Source organism: Petromyzon marinus, chromosome 46 (genome assembly GCF_048934315.1).
Source record: "Petromyzon marinus isolate PM22_M1 ecotype Great Lakes invasive population chromosome 46, UKy_Petmar_22M1.pri1.0, whole genome shotgun sequence".
In the NCBI taxonomy this organism is placed as follows: domain Eukaryota; kingdom Metazoa; phylum Chordata; class Hyperoartia; order Petromyzontiformes; family Petromyzontidae; genus Petromyzon; species Petromyzon marinus.
The window spans coordinates 4,490,603-4,497,444 of record NC_133712.1 but is presented as its reverse complement, the minus strand read 5'-3'; the positions used below and the strand labels follow the sequence as shown (position 1 = coordinate 4,497,444).

Here is a 6,842-nt window from a genome sequence, read left to right as displayed (position 1 = left end):
ATGCTAATCTCTCACAATGTAATGGCCACCCCCACAGCTTCATTTGTCAAGATTTACCTGATCTTATTACACAGACACGATTTCAACCGAGAAGATGGGTACAAACTGAGCAATCATTGGAAGGACGTTATTAACCAGTTTAGGTCATAACTGGCTGTGATGTTCCCTCTCTACTTACCTATGTGAGCAGTTACATTTCAACTCTCAGCGTTACATTCACTAACACAACCACTTTTAGCTGTGTTAGTAAATGGCGGCTTGCCATCCTTTTCCACCTCCATGTGGCAATGTTCTTGCCGAGCTCTCTCCGAGCTTACATTGACAAGCAAATTTCTTACATTGACATGCTAATCTCTTACATTGACAAGCAAATGTCTTACATTGACATGCTAATCTCTTACATTGACAAGCAAATCTCTTACATTGACATGCTAATCTCTTACATTGACATGCTAATCTCTCACAATACAATGGCCACCCCCGCAGCTTCGTTTGTCAAGATTTACCCGATCTTACATTTACATACAAATTTAATCTCTAGCCCGCCCACTGACCCTTCCGCTACACCCATCCCAAACCTTTATAACTCCTTAGCAGCGCTCCCACCATATATTCTCAGCGGCTCTCCTGCGATATTTCTCACCTGATGACAATAGCTTGTGTTGTGATCAAAACGTCGTGATGTTATTTTTTATCTTTATTATTTTTTATTATTTGATCTATCTATGTGGCTTCAACGAAAGACCCAAAGAATATGTGTACGGTTACATGCAGACACACAAATGCAAATTAGATACACAAGCAAATAGACATTGGTACACACCAGTGTGTATTTGTGTTTCATACAAGTGTGTCTGTCCTGTGACTTCCCATCAGTGAGTATTCACTGCTCGTCATGGCTTTGGAATGCACCTTGCCTGGTGCTGATGGTGTGCTGATGGTACCAGCCAGTGCTGAATTGTTGCTGCTGTTGTGTGCCCATGTGTGCGTGCAGCTTTGCCCACCATACCAGTTTGAGCTGGAGACTTTCACTCCCAGTGAGGAGCTCCTTCAAGAGCCAGAACCACAGGTGAACACACACGTACACACAAGTACACACACGAATGTATATATATACATACAAAGACAAAGATCCCTCATATAACCTGAACATACTTTTGCGGCAAGTGCTGTTAGCGAGCACCTCCGAAGGCCGGCATGGCAAACGAGGGGCTGGGTGGTCGATACCACACCCGGCCACCTTTATCTCTTCAGTACTAATGTTTACGCACTGCACCATTTACTCAGTTGAGGCTGAGTCGACCAAGGGGAGGCCCAGAACCGGTTCAAGTGATCGTCACTGGTGTTGGCTTTGAGCAGGAATCGAACTTGGGTCGCTGGGTTCATAGCGTAGTGCGCTACCGCTCCTCACATACACGTATACACACAACAAAGTGCTGGTGCTACTGCTGGTGATGTTACTTTTAACAGTGTTGATGGAGATGATGAACATGGAGCTGGTAGTGGTTGTTGGTGTTATTGTTGATGGTGCTGATGTTGTTGGTTCTGCTTGTGATGTTGATGGTCTTGATGGTGCCGTTGAGAAGAAGGAGGAGATGCCACTGACCTTAGTGACCTCCTTGGAAGAACTAGCGCAGGTCAACGAAAAGCTGCTCCAGTGCAAGGAGTTCGCTGTGGACCTTGAGGTAAGGGCGGTGTGAGTGTGTGTGTGTGTCGGCGTGAGTGTCAGTTTGTGGGAAGCTGTAGTGTAGTGGTTAGCATTCTACACTATGAACCCAGCCACCCGAGTTCGATTCTCACTCATGGGCAACACTCGTGACAATTATCTGAACCGGTCCTGGGCCTCCCCTAGTTTGACTCGGCCTCAATTGAGTACCTGGTGCGATGTTTAAAAACATTGTCGCTTGGGAGACAAAGGCGGCCGGGCATGGTGCTGGCCACCCAACCCCTCGTGTGCCGTTTCGGCCTGCATAGGTGCTCTCTAACAGCACTTGTCCCAACAGTCTGTTAAAGCTCTACGGGGGATCTGTGTTTGTTGTCTGGGTGAGTGCCAGCATGTGTGTGTGACGTGTGTGGTCGTATAATATCGAGTTGTGATGTGCGGTTGGTTTGTTGGGTTGTGCCGTCTGTGTGCTTTCGTCCCGCTCGACCGCCTATCTGCCTCTTCTACTGTTGTTTGTCCGCCGACCGTTGAGCGGCTATTCCTGTGCGTGGCCCCGTAGCATCACTCATAACGTTCCTTCCTGGGCATCACCTGCCTCATGCAAATCTCGACGCGCGAAGAGGACTTCATTATCGACACACTGATGCTGCGCAACGACCTGCACATCCTCAACGAGGCCTTCACCAACCCCAAAATTGTCAAGGTGAGAGGCACGCGTGCACGTAGACATGCATAAACAAAATAATCGAGTGAGACAGCATCCCTCTCCCTCGCCGACTTTGTAGCACGACGCCTGGGTCCCTCCAGCTTGCTGCCAATGTATCATTGCACTGCCTGCACACTCGATATGAATGCCATTGGGTGAATGTTTACGACAGTAAATTGCACTTGTATTGCACCTAAAGCGTAACAAACATAAATTTTGATTTAAAGCTTTCGTGACTGCAGTAATTCATATTCTTAGTTTTTTCGGTAAAGTCACGTTGAAGAGAAACAACAAAATAACAAAATATATATAAAACAATAAAAAATTATCACGACGTTTCGACCATAACTCAAACGGTCATCATCATACCGACACACCTGATGATGACCGTTTGAGTTATGGTCGAAACGTCGTGAGAATTTTTTATTGTTTTATATATATTTTGTTATTTTGTTGTTTCTCTTCAACGTGACTTTACCGAAAAAACTAAGAATACGTAACAAACATCTCGGGGCGCAGAATTACACGGGGAGAACAGGAGGGAGCAGAATTTTTTATTTTATTTAAAGCTTTCGTGACTGCAGGGATTCATATTCTTGGTTCTTTCGGTAAAGTCACCACGTAGAAGGGCAACAATAAAATAATAAAAATATTAAACAATAAAATTCTTGCTGTGGTTTTCACACCTGATGACCATTGCTTGTGTTGCAGTCGAAACGTCGTGAGAATTTTATTGTTTTATATATTTGTATTATTTTATTGCTTCCCTTCTACGTGGTGGTGATTTTACCGAAAGGACCAAAGAATAGGAGGGAGCAGGTCGGACCGAGCAAGGGAAATAGAGAAAGGAAGCAATTAAGGGGGGCTGGCTGCAGCCATGCCTTGTTGACAGCGGCGGCGGCGACGATGGTTACTAGGGACGTTGTAACCATATCTTGAGCACCGGCCACGTGAGAGGCGTGGTGCTTGACGCGGCGACGCAGTGGCGCAGTGATTGCCACGGTGACGTGGTGATTGACGCTGCGGTGTGGCGGGGGCGCAGGTTTTCCACGGAGCGGACTCGGACATTGAGTGGCTGCAACGTGACCTGGGCCTGTACGTGGTGGGCCTGTTCGACACGCACCCAGCGGCGCGCTCCCTCGGCCTCGCCAGAAACTCGCTCGCCCACCTCCTCATGCACTACTGCAGCCTGTCTACAGACAAGCAGTACCAGCTGGCTGACTGGCGCATCCGGTACGCACGCCGCACTTGCTCGAACCTCTGCATACGCACGCGCATGCACGGGCTAACTTTTACACACGTACAAAAACAAAGGCAAAGATCCCCTGTATAGCCTCAACTAATTGTTGGGGAAAGTGCTGTGAAGGAGGGGGTGGGTGGCCAGTACCATGCACGGCCGCCTTTGTCTCCCCAGTGGTGATGTTTACACACCGCTACACCAGGTACTCATTTGAGGCTGAGTCGAGCTAGTGAAGGGCCGGGACCGGTTCAGATAATTGTCACAGGTGTTGGCCGTGAGTAGAAATCGAACTCGTTTCACCAGGTTCATAGCACAGGGTGCTAGCCGCTACTCTACTGCTTACACATTCACACACAAGGACAAAGATCCCCCGTGTCGCCTGAATAGACTGCTGAATCTAGTTGGCCAGGGTGAGGAATTGAAGTCCCATCACTGGGTTCATGAAGCACTTTCACCCCCCCTCCCCACTCAAGTTATCTTAGCGAGCCCCTATTAAGGCTGGCACAATGTTTGAGAGGGTAATGTGGTTAGCATCATGGCTGACCTCCTTTGTTTCCCCAGTGCTGATGTTCATATCTTATACTAGGTACTCATTTAAGGCCCAGTCAGTCTTGGGGGAGGTCCAATACTGTTTTTTATATCACCCCCAAATGATGTTAGCCTTCACCGGAAATGACACATGGGTCAACAGATAAATGTTGCGGTACATTAACATCTGCGTCTCATACACACTCGCATGCACACACTCACACACAAACACATACACACTCACAATTGCATACACACGCACACCAACACTTGCACACATCCACGTATGCACGCACACACACAGGCCTCTCCTGCCAGACATGCTGCACTATGCGCGTGCCGACACGCACTACCTGCTGTACGTGTACGACCGCGTCCGCGCCGACCTGCTCACCAAGGCGCTGGGCCGACCCAACCTCCTGCAGCTTGTGTGGGACCAGAGCCGAACTGTGGCACTCAAGGTGAGTGGCGCGTGGGCAATGGCTGAGCCAGGATTTTCAGGTGGGGGGGGGGGGGGGCAACCCCTCCAAGCAATGAAAAAAGATAGTGTTAGTAAGTAAGGACTTGTCCCTTGGTTTTTATTTGACGCGTGTGCGGCGATGGCGCAGCCATCGATCGAGGATCGAATTCGAACCGCGTTGTGTGATCGGCATCGCGCTCGCTGAAGGTGTTGATGCCTTCAGGGAAGTCGTGTCCTGTATATGCAACTGCGCACAATTCTGTGAGTCACTTAGAACTGCTTTGCCGTTACTTCTTGGCAATTATGTACTCGGACTATTGTCCTATCATCTCATCGAGTCCCTGACACGTATTAATATGCTACACAGTGGCAGTGGGGGTCGCAAAATGCCGATTTATTACCAATAAACCCCAATGATCCGATCTAAATTAGGGATTTCGATCGGATCATTGGGGGGGCACGTGCTACCCCACCCCCCACTGGCTCCACCAGTGAGCAAGTTACAAGCCTATCTTTGTAAGCAAATCCACCACTCTCACTCTCGATCTGGACAGTTTTCCCACCCCTCCAAAAATATTGTTTATTCCGTTACAAGGCCTCGGGCAATAAACAAAGAATATATTTATCTTTTTAACTAGATCAACGAAGTGATATAGTTCATGGTGTAATGTGTGTAGACTATTGTCCTATCATCTCATAGAGTCCCTGGAACGCAATAATATGCTACACAGTGGCAGTGGAGGGGGTCGCAAAATGCCGATTTATGTTCAATGTGGTGACTCGGGCCCGCCGTACCGTTTTAATGTTCATGCATCCTAATTAGTGCATTCGCGATAAAAATTCCCACTGGAAACATTGGTTACCGACTTTCAGAACTGGTAATTGATGCTGAAAACAATTACCAGTTAACTGATGATCGTTTTAACAACCCTGGTAATTACTCTTTGGTTTTTTCGGTAAAGTCACGTATAAATGAGAAATAATAAAATGACAATAGCGTACGACGTTTTGGTTGCAACACAAGCAGCCATCATCAGGTACAGAAGAGCTAAATTTACGAGAGAGATCAAACACATAACCCCAGATGTATATACAGACACCCAAGTAGGGGGGAGCTAACACAGATACAACAGGGAACACAGAGAGAGAAGCATACCAAACAAGTCTGAACCCTGGTAATTATTGCTGCCGCTATCACTACTTGCGTTGTTCCATCTACCTCTCTCTCCCTGTGTGCGTGTGTGTGTGTCTCAGCGCTACCACAAGCCGGTGTTCACCGAGGACTCCTACCTGGAGCTGCTGCACAAGCACAAGCAGCCACTGGATGTGCAGCAGAGCAGCGCCGCCTGGCTCCTGTACGCCTGGCGCGACCGCACGGCACGCGCCGAGGACGAGAGCACGGGGTGAGAGCGCCCGCGGCGCTGAAATAGCCGTGTACTGCACTGCATAGCATAGTGCAGCAAAGCACGGGACTTTCCGACAGCGTAGAATAACACAGCAAACAGAACAACACCACAGTGTTCAAAATTTTTATCTTGATTTAGCAGAATATTTATTTAGACTGGAGGAATTCGATGAGCTATGAACTCTTTATCACAGATGTCCAGAGTAGCGAAAAATGTATGAATATAAAGTATATAAGTATATACAAAACGATCCAAGACCGCACCAAAACAACACACATTCCCTCAATAAAATTGCACATTTAAATGGAAATATCGATACATGGGTGTTTTATAATATAGCACAGTAAAACACTGGGGTATACGACGCAGCACTTTTTAAATTACCTGATCGCGATCCTGAACCAGTTGTAGAAACTGCACATTCCAGTTCCGTAGGTTAATGGTTGCGTAGTACGATTACTGTAGCTGTTGCGTTGTTGGGCTTGTACGGCCTGTGTGATTATTGTTATTGCTGCGACGTGCATAGTGCCCTGGCCTGACCGGTGTGTGTTGTGCTCCTGCTGTCACAGATACGTCCTCCCAAACCACATGCTCATGAAGATCGCAGAGGAGATGCCTCGGTAAGCCACGCACGGTGGTGGTGGGCCGGTGTTGGCAGGGACAGTTGGGATGGTGGTGCGAGTGATACCCATGATGGTATTGACAGTGGTGGTAATATTCGCCCTCCAACAACAACGAAGGGCAGAGGAGCGATGCTCACAATAAAGAGTGGAGTGCCGGGCGGCTAAAATACAGCAAGTTGGCACAGTCGCGTGCACAGCTGGTGCATCTGCCCCAGT

General features: G+C 48.0%; 1 long non-coding RNA gene across 1 annotated transcript; it reads left to right on the top strand.

Annotated features, from left to right (window-relative positions):
- Nucleotides 1-994: 994 nt before the first annotated feature.
- Nucleotides 995-2,362, top strand: LOC142930956 (uncharacterized). Its single transcript, XR_012946953.1, has 3 exons — nt 995-1,069; nt 1,587-1,685; nt 2,223-2,362. It is a non-coding gene; the product is annotated as an uncharacterized LOC142930956 (long non-coding RNA).
- Nucleotides 2,363-6,842: the final 4,480 nt, after the last annotated feature.